At 37.3% G+C, this 16146-nt stretch overlaps 2 long non-coding RNA genes across 4 annotated transcripts in view; one reads left to right on the top strand and one right to left on the bottom strand.

The window, feature by feature from the left end:
• Window positions 1-662: 662 nt before the first annotated feature.
• On the bottom strand, window positions 663-11588 carry LOC116235116 (uncharacterized). Of its 3 annotated transcripts, XR_016468537.1 has the most exons (4): window positions 11513-11588; window positions 8833-8931; window positions 5172-5254; window positions 663-1274 (listed from the first exon to the last, which is right to left on the bottom strand). It is a non-coding gene; the product is annotated as an uncharacterized LOC116235116 (long non-coding RNA). The 3 variants fall into 3 exon arrangements; XR_004168288.2 differs by lacking the exon at window positions 5172-5254; XR_004168287.2 differs by lacking the exon at window positions 5172-5254 and having other exon boundaries at window positions 11473-11578.
• Window positions 11589-11618: 30 nt separating this feature from the next.
• The window catches only part of LOC116235064 (uncharacterized), a 367124-nt gene continuing 362596 nt past the window's right edge, over window positions 11619-16146 (top strand). The window contains exon 1 of the long non-coding RNA XR_016468535.1: window positions 11619-11691. This is a non-coding gene — a long non-coding RNA (uncharacterized LOC116235064). The remainder of the gene's footprint in view (window positions 11692-16146) is intronic.

The following is a 16146-nucleotide window of genomic DNA, read 5'->3' as shown; positions in this document are numbered from 1 at the left end:
CTAAACCACAATTTTTTTCTCTGATTATGACAAGATTTTGTTGATGTTCATGTTTTATTTTTCACCTGTACAGGGGATTACTATAAGCAAATTCACTTCTAAGTCTTCGTGTGTGATTAGAATCATTTGTTCTAGTTCATTTTTTTTTTTCTCTTCCCTTGTTTAGTTGTGGAATAATAATGGCATCATTTTGATATTTCTATGACATAAAATTAATATCGTATATTTTTTTAAGCAAGACAGCACTTTACATTTATTAGCTGACTTCTCTGTTTTTTCTGATACCACTGTTACTATAGAAAGGAAAGTAATCTATTCTTGAATAGTTGTCAGAAAGGATCTTATTGCCAACTTTCTCTAGGCAGGAATCCTTATAGTCGAGACATCACATTCATACTCAGATCTTATTTACTATTCCTAATGAGAATGAATGTTTGTATTCCTGTTCTTAGTCAGTTTGCTCATCCTTAATTTGTTTATGAAGAAGCAGGACTGAATGTTCTGCAGCATCTGTGAAATATTAACAATTTCTTCCCAATTACGTCACTACTAAATAGCAGACAGGATTTCTTGTAGAGAGATCTGGAAAGCACTGATAAAGAGAAAAGTTTTTAGGGGTTACCATTTTAACAAAATCATTCTTTACATGCAGACTGCTTTAATATTCTTTATTATACTAGCTTTATTGTCACAGAAAGTCTATAACTTTATGTTCTTGCATTACGTAGCTGTCTCCTAACCTTCTCCCTTGAGTATGCTAAGAGTTGTCTGGGTAAGTCAGAAATGAATGGTAGGAGTGCAGGGAGGCACTGAAAAATTCCTTTTGGCTGCGGGCTTCAGAACAGTTCACCAACTAAATTTTCTGTTTGACAGAAAGGGGTCAGGTTGTTACCATGCAATTTCACAGTGGCCATGATGGTGCTACCCTAGGAGCGCAGGAAATCAGTGGTGACAGCTTCCAGTTTTGGGTACAGTCTGCTGCTCGTCTCATTCACTGCTCAACAATGAAAGAAATCTGCAGCAGTTCTTTTGCTAGGATTAAATTGCTTTTTTCTGTGCATCAGTTCTGGTGCTTGATTTAGTTTTCAAGGGACCCAGCAAGCTGCTAGTTCCCTCTTATAACTGCCCATTCCCTCCATGCTTTCAGAGGGAGGAAAGTGACAAGTCAGGGGTGGTTTCTTTTCCCATTGTGAGTTCTTGTGTTGGAGAAAGTCTTTGTGCAGAAATTGAAGGGACACTTCTGTTGACTGCAGATCGTTTAGCCAAGCTCCAGGCTACAAAAGATAACAGATCCCAATATATTTAAGAAACAAACATGCTCTGGGAGGTGTACTAATACTGGTAGGCTATGTTGCTGTATAAAATCTATTTCTGTGCTGCTAACCTAAAGGCTGCATTTAGGCAGGTGGGTAACAGAAACGATGGAAATAAAGACACATGGAACTTAATTTTTCTGTAAAGCCTAAAGCTGTACAACTTTCAGAAACAAACCCTCGGAAAATTAGATCTCTCTGGGTGATGACTTGTGTATTATTGTAGGCAGTGAAACAGACAAATGCTTTTTTTAATATTTAAAAGAAAATATTTCCGTGAACAGAATCAAGAGATGAATTTTTTTTGTTGCTATTTATTTCTTTATTTTCTTCAGGCCAAGACATTGAAGCACCCAGGTTGTCTCTGGGAAGTAAAAAGTTTCTGAGTTTTAAACTCTTTGCAGACTGGTACTGGAAACATGAGTGTGTGGAGTAATTTACTATTATGTAGAGAACCTGGGACAGTGAATGCACATCAGGTTTGCCTTTTTAGACTGTTAATTGTTTCTATGTGAAAACTCACTGGAAAGGACAGTAAGACTTTGGTACAGATTTTAATCCTTAAAAATAGAAAATAAAGAGCAAAGAGAATACATATTTCTGTAGTTGGGGCTACGAGTTGGAAATAGCAGTAGAAGAGAAAAATTTGCTTTTTATTCATTCAGTTAACTGCACAGCTGGCTTGGGGTGAGGATACTGTAAGGGAAAAATAAATACATAAAGCAAGTAAACAGTCCTAGAGGTTGCCAAATGAAATGTATCTGCTTGACATTGAACAGTGTTAATTCAGTAGTGGGGGAAAAAAAAAAGTCAGGCTTAATCTCAAGCACAGAACATAAGTTTGTTAACTCATGTTCAAGAATTATGAACTCGGACTGGAACAGGTAGACAGAATTGCTATGCAATTAATGAAAAGCCTGTCTTATGAGAAGAGACTGGAAAGAGATTGCTCATTTAACTTAGGAAAATGAAGCTGAGTGGGATCTAAGTGCTGTCTATGAATACATCACAGAGCAGGAGAAGTAGGCAAAATGGAGGGAAAAGAGATGAGCTTTTTAATCTTGAAACGACAGGCACAAGAACAAATGGATATAAACTGGTCATGAATAAATTTCAGGTTGGAAATTAGAAGAAGGTTCCTTGCCATTAGAGGAGTCAGACTTTGGAATAGCCTTTAATTAGGATAGCAGGGGCAAGAAATTACCAACTAGATTATATTAGATGTTGTGTTGCTGATAGCGCAGGACTGAAATCAATCAATAAAAGGGTCCATTTTAGGCTCATGTCTGTACATTCTGCTGTACATTCTTTCCTGTGAAGATATACATAACCTGATCTCCCTCTCAAAAAGCAAAAGCAAAAATCGTGGCAATAATTTTGTACATAGTTCAAATGGTATTTTGAGGTAAACAATTGTGTTCCATTATTATATTGCTGACATCTCACTACAGCTAGATTCGTGGAAAAGTGGAAAAGAATTTGTGTAGGGGAAGAAAATAGCTTTGCTTTGGGGCAAACAAATTGTTCATTAAAAAACTGTAAAGCCTGCATATTTTAGTTCGGCCAAAACTCAAATAAGAAAACATAATAATAAATATCTCCAAGCTGTAGCGTACTGAGGGTGTGGTGGAGGAAAGAAGAGAATTAGTTCATTTAGTAGTAACTTGGGGGTAATATTAAAAGACATAATGTTACCTTGCCATTCTGTTTTCTCCAGCCTTTTCTAATATTCCTTTCATAGCACATGCAGCAAAATGTAAAGTATTTGAGGTGAATCAGGGAGCAGACAGACTGGTGTTAGAGATGGGAGTAGTACTTAAAATTATCTTCTTGTGAGTCTGTGTCTTTTACATCTAAATTGATGCTATGCTATTCTGAATGAGCAGTTCTGTTATACTTTGGCTTATGAGAACTAACAAGAAAGCTGAAGAAGTTTAAATTTATATGATGCCATCAAAACTAATTAATGCTTCTATTTTAAACATTGATTCTGCTTATCTAATATAAAGACTGTGCAACTTAGTCTAGTAGATGATGTTTGGGGAAGGATGGATTTGAAAAGCATAAATAAACATTTATCCTGTTCTTCAGCACTTACTGTAAGATCAGCCTAGTTTGAACACAAGCTTAGACCTCCTTTGATGCAGTTAGGCTACAGAGGCCCTCAATCTCTATCTTCAGACCTTCTAATATTAGCACAAAGCAGTGATCGAAAGAGTTGTGTATCACAACTGAGTGGTTCAGAAAACTACTTATGATCACCACCTAATAACTGCTTTTCAATTGAGACAGCATTTTCAACCATAGGAGTGATGACTTCTGTTCTGGAGAACTAAAGCCTACAAGCTTAAAAGATGATATCACTGCCCAGCACCTCTTGGAAGTGAGTTAAGGAAAGGAAAGGAAACTTTTATGTAGTTAGGCTCCAATCTCATCTGGAAGAGGATTTATCAGGTGCTGCCTCTCAGCTGAGAATGGCTTTGAATGATTGAGTCTTTGCCAACTCTGTTTTCTATGCACAAATAAGTAACACAGAGGATAGGAAGTGTGTATTTTGTCCATGTCTGGGCATATTGGAACCCAGTCCTCAAAAATAAATTCAGTTGCAACAATGTAAGAAAATGTGTTGATACTCAGGGCATGAGATCTTTCTAGTTGTAGACAATACTGCAACCTTGTGAAGCATTTCTGCTGGAAATCTTCCATATGGCAATACAATTGTGTGATAAATGTTAGCTTTTAATAGCACTAATGACCTTGATAGAAGGTAGTTCTAGGGATTAATGAACACCTGAGGTTAATGGAATCAGCTCCATCCAACCAATCATTAATTCTGAGCCAATGCCCCAAACTTTGATCATTAGTGCTGAAAATCAAAATCAATTTTGCATGGTTTAGGGCAACTTTTGACCAGAAATGTCAACAATACAGGCTCTTAATTTTGAATATGACCTTCCTCCCTCCAGTATTTCTCTTTTTCTTCCTTGCATTTACCCATAATAGTTAAATAACATTTTAAGGCAAAATGAAATTGCAAAATATCTGTGTGCTGTATTCTGAAGTGCCTAGTTTATTAAATCATGAGGTGTGTTGATAATAGAAGCATAACAGCTTTTTACATGAAGCGCTTCCAGGTTTCAGAGTCTTACAAATAGCAGTTCTTAATGATTTTGAAAGTATTTTCTGAACACTTTGGACTTTGTGTTTGAATTTAATAATGTTTGAGTTTAACACACTATTAAAAATGTTGGTTTTGTGCATACCCTGTGCCTGTAGGTATATACAGGGTGGTTAAAGAGCTGTGTTCACAAACACTTGAGCTAATGGCTGTTTTAGTTGCAAGTTCTGATTTTTCTGGAACTTCAGAGATGCTATGTGGACTTTCAGAAATTTACCAGTAACTTCAGGTGTTCCACTGCAGGCCACTAAAACCGTACAGCATACAGACTCCTCTTTTTCAGGTGAATACAAAAAATATTGCAGTATACATTGTAATGAAGTATACTACTCTTCACATTTTATAAAAAAGCAATCTGGGTATGTGACAATGTGCACATCAAAAATCTCCTGAATTGTATGGACTGCATACTGTCCTATCTATGTTTGAATGTCACATATAATATTAAACAAAGCACTCCATTTTGATGATGATGATGCTGACCTAATTTATACATGTATTTATATCTATCTTTATATATATACGTACAGTCAAAATACAAGAAAATATTCTCAAGAATGAATGACTCAAAAAAAAAAAAAAAAAAAAAAGACATGGCATTACTAAATGGCATTACTAGAAAAGAAAACAAGTCACTATAAATAATGATTTTCACTGTTATACAATGAATTTTTGCTTACCTCACTATTTTTTTTTGTTAAAAGACTAGGGGTGAAGTTTAAACTGTTGAAGACAATGTCGGAATATCTTGTCTCTTTGATCTCTAGGATCAAAATTAAATGTGGAAAAAAAATCTTCATTGATTAAAACAAATAAAGAAACAGCCCCCTACCAAATTCTACCAAATTTGTAAAAGAAGACCACAGTGAATGAACTCACTCGAAAAATATTTAAAACAAAACCCAGTCTAAAAAATCTGGCAATTTCAGTTTGAAGGTATATTTTTTATAATATTCCAAGAATTTTTGAAAAATTTGTCTTATGAATACTGTTGTGCCTGACTTAAATCACCAGTTACCTTGACAAATTTATAATTTTAACGAATTTCCTCTGAATATTATCTCAGGCATGAATCTTGGTTGATAACAGAGCTCTCTATTTCCGCCTGGTGTAACAACTTACATTTCAACTGAATTTTATTTTTGCTCAGTTTTGCAGGAGAAGTAGTTGAACAGTTACTGAAGTGCAGTGACACCACTGTTGTCCATGGTACTGTGTGTAGATTTTTAAACGGTTTGTGATTGTAGAGAATTGTAGAGACTCACAACCACAGGAAAGCTTCCCTTATGCAACACTGTGGAGTTTTATTAAAGTTATTTTTTATGACCCTGTTAGTCTTCATAGATGTTTCTCCATGGGATTTTCTTTATGGCTTAAAGGATCACTGAGAATCTTATTCTAATAACCGATGCTACTTTGCAGTGAGATGCTGGGGGGTGAGATGCTTAGTGTGGAGAGCAATGTCCTGGCGGGCTGGGAGGCAGCAGCTTGTGCCGCAGCGCCATAAACAACGCACTAACGAGCACCAGATAATGGCTGCAGCTCCTAAATAATTTCTTTCCCTGCAATCGAGCTGAAACTTGGAAAATATGGTAGTTAAAAAAAAAATTGTCTTTCTGGAGAAAAACAAATATTTTCCCGTTTGATCTACGAGCCCTTTTTAATAACATTTTATGGGATCACACGGAGGAGAAAACAAAATAAATCCCGCAAAAGCAGAGATCGATAGCGGTGGGCGGGGTCTGCGCACACCCGGCTGCTTGGCATGCACAGGGCGTCCGGCTGGGCGGGCGCTGCGGGGTGCCGGCAGCAGGGGGTGACAGCTGTGACTGATGGGCGCGGGTGCCACAGCCCTTCTGGGCAGCAGCTGCTTGGCGACGAGAAACAGGCAAAACAATCAATGCCTCTGGTTTTGGGGGACGTGTAACATGGTCCCTCGGCTGTGGGCATTTTTCCATCCCAGGAGCCATGAGGACGCTTCCCTGCACTTATCTCTATCAAACGCTTCTGAATGAAATGGCTCCACCCTATGAAACAAAGATGGACTCTGTCCAGCTGCAGCCTGAGCTGTGCTTCATTTCCCTTATCAGGTTTCCCTGATTAAATTGGACTCAGGGCACCCTCATCCCCCCCGCAGTTTTCCCCCAGCTGCCCCAGCTTTGGCCACGTCCCCAAGCACAGGTATACGTGAGGAGGAACCTATCCATCACCTCAACCCGGAACAAAGGCTGAGCTGCAGAGTGACGATTGCACGTTTCGTGTTTAATCCACTGTTTGCACTTGATTTATTTGTCGAATCCTTTGGAGCAACAGAGAGAAAACCCAGGCAGTGCTTGCTGGTAAACGTGCTGTTAGTGTCAGATTCGGAGCTGGAAGTGGGTGTTTGCAGCAGAAAAAGGGCTTTAATAAGGGGGGCTTTCTGGGGAGTGCAGGGAGGGAGAGGGCGGGGGAATTGCTCAGCTCTTGTACCCTGCCCTACAAATAAACCAGGGCGGTTGGTGGCAGCGATTCGCTGCAGAGAGCTGATGAGAGAAAGGGAGAGCAAGGATCTAAGGAGAGAAATATATTTTGCCATGCGTGCATGCACACACACAGACAATCACATGGTTTTCCATCAGCCAAGCCTCTAGTGTGACAGAGGGAGGGAGAACAGTCACATGCATCAGCCTCATAAAATCTGCAAAAGCCCTGTTCTCAATTCAGCCATCGGCAGCTCCCAGACCTCACGCAGAGAATTACAACGAAATTCTATTTGCAGGCTGACATCCCTAATGCTGCCGTGTCCTTATGTTTACTTCGGTTAACTGTCAGCCCTTATAAAGTGTGCTGTGCCACAGCCACTGCGGTGGGAAAAAAAACCCCTCAGAGAAGCTGCTTGGGGGGAGATAGTTGAGAGGAACATAAATAGAAGAAGCAGAGGAAGGAATAATAAAAAAAAAAAAAGGAAGGAAAAAATCTACTTGTGTATTTGCACAATGTGAGATTCAAAACAGAAATTGCTCAAGCCTTGCTTTCAGTGCATTTCTTGATTTTAGTCTCCATGGATAAAATATTTAACAGCCATCTTAGCACTCAGCATAGCAATAACCAGAGAACATCCGTGCTCTCAGCCTCTGTTGAGGCAGAATTCCAGTGACATGAAATTTCCTTTCCCCACCTCAGATATGATGTGCCGTCTAGCCTAGCTTGAGCTTTAATGTGAATTCTTTAGGAAGAAGAAAAAAAAGCCCCATTACAGCATGTCGAATTACTGAGACGCACACATGGCTTTCTGGAAATTGCAGACTGAAGTAAGCCACCGGCATCACTACATTTACGGGCCAAGTATCTCTATTTTTCCACTTTTAAAAATACGTATAACCCAAATATTACTTAATTTTATTATTATTATTATTTTTCTTTCACTGGGAGTCCATGTATAGGGTAGAATTTCATTTTTTGCAAGCACACTTCAAACCAAAGACCATCTTTCTCTAAGGAGCGTGCTTTCTAAATAAAAAATGTTGGTGAAAAGAATCGATGTGGGAGCTCTGGCAAAGAGAGATAAGTGCCAAAGATTGCCCCTGTTATTCTGTGCTCTCTGGCCAGGAACGGAAATAAGAAATAGCTGCAGTCCAGCCTGTGTGTTAATACTATTAATTATAAAATCACTGGATTTTTTTTTTTTTTTTTTTTTTTCAGGTAGGAAGTCAGGAAAACATTAATTACAAATTTACTTGTTAGATCACCTTTCCTTGTATGGCAGCTCATAAAGAAATACAGTTCATTTATTGACTGATGGGAGCTGGGGAGTTAGTGTATTTTGGTTTTTTTTCCCCTTTCTTTTGAAATTACCAAATGTTGGCAGTACCAGCTCTGACTGAGCAGTGTCTTTTCAACATGTTTGAAGGACTGCCTCTCCCATTTTAAAAGAGAGAGAGTGTATCAGTTCTTGAGATTTTTGTTAGAGCAGTTATGGTTTTTGGTGGTTTCTTCTCCATGCAAGCTGCCAGAATCAGGAAATTGCACCATCTATTCAGTTACTGTTATTCAATAAGTAAGTATGCCTTACTCTTCTGGATATTTAAATTGAGATTTGGTGAGGCTAAGAAACTGCCAGTCAAGTACCAGAGCTCCAAAGCTCCTTACTGAGAGGTGTTAAGTATGAACTTTATCTGCATAGGTTTTGTTATAGGTTGAAGTTTGGATGATGAACAGATGGCTGAAGCTAGAGCCAAGAGCTAGGCTTTTAATTTAATATTCTTATCTTTTGCTTTTATGTTGCTATTCACTTCCTATAGCGTATATAGGATCAGTTTTTCAGAGTTAATTTTCTTACACCATGTTAACAGTATTGCTTACCATTTTTTCTGTTGATTTACCAAATTTCTGAGGACTAATCCAGAGCTATTGTGGCCATAGAAGTCAGTGGAGGAGGCATTTAGGAAGTGGCCTGAACTCCTGTGAAAGAAAACATTTACTAAGCTAAAGGCTGCTTTGAATCAAGATGAAGGTCAAGTTCTTTATTTTCTCACTTTCTGAGGTGTTGACCTCCTTTACAGATCCTTTCTGCCACCTCTGCTATTGCAAGCACTGTAGATGCTTAAGGCTGAATGAGAACATGTGTATTCAATTTCCCTAATGACTGTATTAATTTATAGAAAAGGTGAAGGGAAATGGAAATAATAATATGTGCTGTGTAACATGGGCCCATGATCTGTCAGCATTTGCCAAGCACAACCAAGACCTATTATACAGGTAGAGTCATCTAAACGTAGTATAAAATACGTTTTTGTCTTGAATTACAAGTATGGAAATCTTAACCGCACTGAAAACATCACAGTGATTAAATTGAGGTCCTTATGTTATTGATTGTCGCTATAGAGATTTCCAAGAAGTTATAATTTTTTATGCAATCTATGTTGGTAAACGGATTTACAATTTGCTCTTAGCTCTTTTTAGTGTGAATTCTTTTGGTGCTAATACGTTGAGGAAATCAGCTGCCAAAAACAGCATCCAAATGCTTGTACAGTGGTATGGTAGAAGTAACGCACAAAACTACATGAACATTTTCATATCAATCATAGATTGTTGACTACCTGTGTGAACATACTCTGAAGGCTGATGATCTCACGTTTCTTAACTGAATTCTTGTTTTCAGTTCTTGCGTGAATATAGCTAAGTTATTGCAATGAATACTTTAACTTACTGTCAGAAATGTTTAGATTATTTTGCAGTTATGAATGTTCTACTGTGTTTTCTAGGCAAATGAATACAGTTAGTAACATTACAATGATAAGGTATTCACTGTTTACAAAAAAACATTTAGCTCTGCTGTCTCTGGGGATTTATTTGTAATATCTGTATTTTCACAGCTGCAAAATACAGGTGGCATGGATTGCTGTTGAGTGAGTATGACATGTTTTTCAAAGGCAGAAAAATGAAGTCAACAGTCACACGACTAATTGACAATCATTAGTGAGTTGATCTTTTGCACCAATTGTTGGTTTAAGGATTGAAAAATCTATCATTATCCCTGACAGCAAAAATTAGCTTGGTGAGATTCCAGCTCTCAGTTGACTAATTAACTTCTTTAATGCTGATAGACTTCCACTAGGCTCACCTAGGAAATACAGCCATGGTAAAAATCCTCAGATATTGATTCATTTGAATGTAGTCTTTTGTGGGGAACTACAGTGTCAGGAGGTACATGAACAGTCTATCAGCAATGAAGGTATTAAATGAAAGAAAGTACTCTCTTGGCTGCCTTAGAGAAGAGGGTAGGCATGCCCAAACTAAAATATCTCACTTGAGTTTGTAAAACTGAATTTTAGAATAGGGAGTTTCCAGAGTGTTCTTGTAGCTCCAATAGTTGAAAATTAACTTGCAGTCTTGTCCTATTTGATTACTTTTCAAAAATAAGTTTTTAAATTCTGTATGGCAAAGTTAGTAATGAAAAAATGCTATAGCTGATAGATGTATTTTTGAATAGTCAGTAATAATAAAAGTAACTTTTCAAGATAATATGATTATTTCCATGTTTCTACAAATTGCTGTGACCAATTGGCTGGTGTTTTATAGCAAGAATGTATAGGTCTTTTGGGGAAAATTTGACATTTACTCTCTTAGCAGAGACAGATCTAGCATAAATGGCACGTTAATAATGGTAAATAGCGAAATGTTAGATAAAAGACACAGTATGACAGGCAATATAAAGATATAAGGTTGATCCATTTAATTCAGATTCTTCTTTTCCTTCGTTTAGCTATATGATTTACTAAGCTGAAGCTGGAATAATGATGTATATTTGGTTATTGTTAAGTTAGATGGCACTCTGATGTCTTTCATATCATTTGGGCACTCACACGGCTTTGTGTTCCAATTTATTACTATCCCAATTTTCTCTGACATCCTGAGGCGTTACTATCATTAGTTTTATCTTTAATTTGACTACAGCAGGGATGTGAAATTAATAATGTGCAAGTTTTTGAACAGTCTTCGGCATAACACCTTCACATAACTCATCAACTTCTCACAATATATTTTTAACTACTTCTTTTCATTGGAATTATTGGTATCCTAGAGTGTTCAAATATGCTGGTATCATTTCAGTGGTGATTAACTGAAAATGCTTAATTGTCAACAAAATATGACCTGCTTGCCTTCACATTTTAAGAAAGACCTGTGCCAGACTTGCTTCAATATTTTAATTTTCTTTTGTTTTCCCCTCCATCTTCAAGAACAAACAAACAAAAAAAAATGTGTGTATGATAATTCACATCTCAGGATCCATGATTTATCTTGTTTTTACTGGTCAGGATTTGGAAATGTTGCATGTCAGAGTCACTTGGATTGTGCAGTAAGCCAGAAATACTCCACGTTCGGGTAGACAAAGTGTGCTCTACCTCTGAGCCTGTGGTAGCTTTCAGGGAGAGAAACGGATTTCCCTTAAAGGACTTTCAGTGATGGATTGTTTCTGAGAAAGTTTGTTTGTTGACTTACACAGAATCTTAATTAAAGATACTGTTCAGATACAATTTACCAAGATTAGGCAAAGGGTGAAGAACTGGAAGGGTTTGGACCCCATTGCACAGCCACTCTGTGCAGATCAGGCTTCCTCTGTTATGACATCACAACATGTAACAGTGGGGAGGCAGAAACCTGGTCTCCCTATAGCCTCTGTACTGTCTGCAAACTAAAGAATTCAGTATGAAATCTAGTGTAAGTTTTTCAGGAATAAGAATTAGCAAGATTGTGCATTTATAGTTAAATACATTGTTCTTTTCTGAACTGGAGTATAAAGAGCTGAAGGAATCTAGTCTGCGTGCAATATGGATAGGACCTGTAGGAACTGATCTAGTCTGCTTAGATTCATCAGTAACAGGCTGCTCTCTTACTAACAAGTCCTTTATCTCAGAATAACATAAAAGGCTTTTGTCCCCTCAATTTTTGAAGCTCAATGATTTGTGCACATGTTTTTTGTTTGCAGTAATCCTCACCAAATAAGTGTGTTTTGCTGGCAGTTAGTTCTCCGTATTCATTCTGCTGCTCTCAGTGTTTTTATTTCGTAGCATGTATCAGAGCAGTTCATTTATTTAATTTGAATTTTCCTCTTATAAGCTTTAAGAACCAAGGCTTGTGTTAGATCCCACTTCTGTAATTTAGCTGAAACTGAGATCAGGCCTTTAGTAGTTAGGTATACCCTTAATTTGCTACATGATAAGTATCAGTAAGTCACATACTCCAATGCCAATCACATATCAAAGGCTTTTTAGAGAAACAAAGCATGTTATGAGTCCCTGAGACAATTACAGATGCTACTCTGCAACTCGCTCTAGCAATGGGGTTCTGTGCTCTGGCCTTGGGTTTATCACTAACTCACCACATCAAGTTTTGTAATTATACCTGAAATGTCGTTATAAGATCTCTCTTACAAGGGACAGTAAGATTTTCCAAATCTATTACCATTTTATTTGCAATTCTTGTAAATTTCCCAATGGTAAAACAAGATTTAAAGGATTTGCTTTATAAGAAATCTAGTTATTTAATGCCTTGCAAAATTCTCAGCACTTAAATTTTGCTGTACTTTACATGCCATTATTTAACTGGAATATATAAAGGAGCACAATGTGTCTGTTAGTAATTATTCATGCAGTACCAATCACTTCCTCTCCAATCTTTTCTCCCCTTCCCCCAATTAATTAATCTCTTTCTCTGTTCTATTTTAAAATTACCTAATTACCTGTAAACAAAAGGAAACATGCCTCTTTTTTTTTTTTTTAATGGAGCAGTTTAATTTTTACTAATCTTATTAAATAATAATATAATAAGACTTAACAGTTTTCATACAAAGAGCACACTATAGAAAACATGAATGCATTTAACTGGTGTAAAACAGCTTGAGCCTTTTTCATTTCCACTGTGTATTATGTATTTTTTAAAGAAGAAAATGAGACACAGGAGAATTATTTTTAACTTCATTGCTTATGGATTATTAATTCCTTATGACTGGAGTTATTTACATACTGAATTGTTAGGCAAAGAGCAATTAGGAAGACATAGCATTCTCAGACTTTGAGCAGTCAAAATAATGGTCTGTTACTGCTTTTCCTTTCTTTTCTTTTCTTTTCTTTTCTTTTCTTTTCTTTTTTTTTTTTTTTTAAGAGAGAAATAAGTAGAAAAAAAGGGCTTATTTGGTTTGATAGTCACATTTCCATCAGTTTTCCCATGTGGATACATACACTGTGACATGTATTCTTGCAAAGCTAGTATTGTAACGATTCGATATGCTCTGCTTTTATATCTGCCTCTTGACCTGCCTGTCACATTTTAGCAGTTTTGTGCTTTAACTACATACTGAATATTTTCTTTTGGGCTACCATCATCTTACATTCAACACCTTAAATTCAATTGCCTTCCTGTGGCTCTCTTCCTCTTTCAGTGCCTCAGAATTTTTTTCTGCTGTAACCCTCTCCCGCTCATTCTTTTGGCCCTTCATTGACTACCTGTTTGTTTTTTTTTTCCATAAGATTCTGCTCAATTTTTTACTTTCCAGGTTCTCACATATCTGACTCCTAGCTGCTTTTCTGCTGTGTTTTTGTCTTACTCTGTTCTGAACTTTCCTCATGCAGCTGTTCTTCTTACTCCTTTACCCATCTCCTTCCTGTTCATATCCCTTGGCCATATCTGTCCATAGAGGTTTACCTTTCTCAAATTTTTTCCCAGGCTTGGGTAGTCTTTAGGGGCAGGAGAGAAGTATATAGAATTGTTCTGAAATGCTTTTTGTCATAGTTCCTCAATTCTATGGCTACAAGAAATTGCAGTTTTGTTTTGGAGAAATGTATTTGTACAATGCATACCTCAGGTCAAAGAGACTTTCTGGGAAAAACTGCAGGCTCCTGGACACAGGTGAATATGAGTGAGGTGATAAATACATCTGCAGGCAGGGTTGTGCTGGCTGCTAAATAATCTTCCAGGGCAGATAAAAACTTGCACTTGATGACAGAGGAGAACAGTTAGAGAGACCTCAGGGCTGAATTTGGCTTCATTAGGTGTAGCAGAATATGTTGCTTCAGTGAAATGTTTTAATGGGAGGAGAACTGAAACCTTCCAAACCCATCTTTGGTAAATGCAGAAATAAATGACATTTTCCTCACACTAGAGCTAGGTTTGTCTTCGCTCATACATTAAAATTGCAACTTTCACCATCAGTCTATCTTTTGTGTCCTTCCTGACAAAGACTGTCTATGCCTTATTTTAATTCCTTTTCTTTTTTTTCCTTTCATCCCTGGTTTTGTGAATGCAGAGAATTTTCTCTCAGGAACTGAAACCAATGTGAAGTAATGTTGTTACTGCTTAGCAGTAGAGCAGGAAAGAAAAGAAAGGCCAGATCTTTATTCCTCAGTCTTCAAGCCAAGTTATAAATGTGCTGAGACATTCATGACACAGTAATATTATAGTATTTCATATAATATGAGAGTATCTTGAGATCTCTGTTAGAAACATTTCATAAGCTATTTAAGAGTTGATCTAAATTGCAAGAGAAAGGATACAGGCTCACAGGTTATTCTGTTCTTAATGCAAGATGGATTAGGGTTATGATAATGAATATCTAAGGAATTAAACAGGATTTGTCACTTGTTGCAAAATTTTGACCAGATTGGAAATCCATCATTGCTTTTTCATGAAAGAATCTTGATCTCTGAATGAGACCTCAAAGTTATTACAGTCTTCATAAAAATGCCTCTTGCCACTACTAACATAATGTTCTAATAATATCAAAGCAGGTTCAGTCCTGATAGTTTAACAGGAGCTGAGAGGGTGCCTAACAGAGGCTTTTAAGATCACATGGGTTTGCTTTAAGGGGTTAATTTTGCCCCACCCTTCCAACTAGTTACTGTCATGCATGACTGTTCTTCTCTTCCCTGCAGTGTGTAATAAGCAGATGGAATGGTCAGCAAGTCAAAATACGAAATATTGGAAAGGTCATAATCCTACAGGATACTGCTGTCTTTCTCATCTGTCTTATGATTAGGACGACTTGCTCTTGTAGCAAGAGTCATAATGAGGACTATAATGAATACAACTTACATCTATTCCTCTCAGCCAGCAGCTGAAAACAAAGTACAGGTGAATTAGTACTAATGAGGGACCAGGCAAGGCATCTTTTATTTACATGAGCAAACGTTTCTCATTATACTGGGAATCATTGAAGACAGAAAGGATTGTGGCTCACTCAAAGATTCTTTTGATCATAAACTATTTAAAGTAGAAAAAAATATGTTAAAGTTGGTTTTGTTTTGTTTTTTATAAATTGATCTGTGACTGGATTTCAGATCAGGAGACTCAGGTCCTGGCCATGATATTCATGTAGACTTTAGTGCAACTTATTCCAAGACTACTGGTGCCTGTGTTAGACTGAAGATTTGGAACCTGTGGCTGTACAGCTTCAGAATTCTTTCCGGTATTACAAAGCTTCTGCTGTGGGAATTGCTCTATTAGTGAAAGTCTGTGAGTGGCAAAGGTGGATCATGTCTCTGCCAGCATAGGACAGTAGCAGGTTATTAGCTGTCAGAAAGTATGCACATAATGTGAATTGCTTCAACTATTCACTCCTGAAGGAGTTGGAGATGCAAGTGTGGAAAAAAGCAAAACATGTTTTGGCCATAATACCAGGGCTGAAATATTTATAGGAATCAGGTGTAATGAGAAATTAAATTAATTCACGTGAAGCACTATTGCCATAGGTACAGCAGTGTCCTCTGGCAGGCTCAGATGAGCACACCAGCTGCAGGCCTGCAGATAGGTCCCTGTAGCCTACAGCTACAAATACGGCTGCTGGAGATGAAATTCCGAGATGTTATGTTGGTAAAGCTGCCACGCTATCATCTCCTTTTGCCTTGTAATTTATAGAAAAATACAGAAAACAGGCTTCTGTTTGCTCAAGCAGTGCTACCAAAGTAATCTATTTGTGAAACAGAGCAAGATTTCTGCCCTTCACATACTGGTACACAGGACCAACTGTGGAAAGGTGCTTTTTCTTTGGAGCAGAAGGGAGAATGGAAGTAATGAAGTATGTTCTAATCCGAGTCTCTATTCTGTGTTTTATTTCATTATCTTGACTGTCATTTAAGCCATAATTTCACTATGTTTGAATGATTTGTTACCTGAGTTCCA

The sequence above is a fragment of the Phasianus colchicus genome, chromosome 8 (assembly GCF_987193195.1).
Source record: "Phasianus colchicus chromosome 8, bPhaCol1.hap1.1, whole genome shotgun sequence".
Taxonomy (NCBI): Eukaryota; Metazoa; Chordata; class Aves; order Galliformes; family Phasianidae; genus Phasianus; species Phasianus colchicus.
The sequence above is the reverse complement of the archived record's forward strand: the minus strand, read 5'-3'. Positions and strand labels throughout refer to the sequence as shown.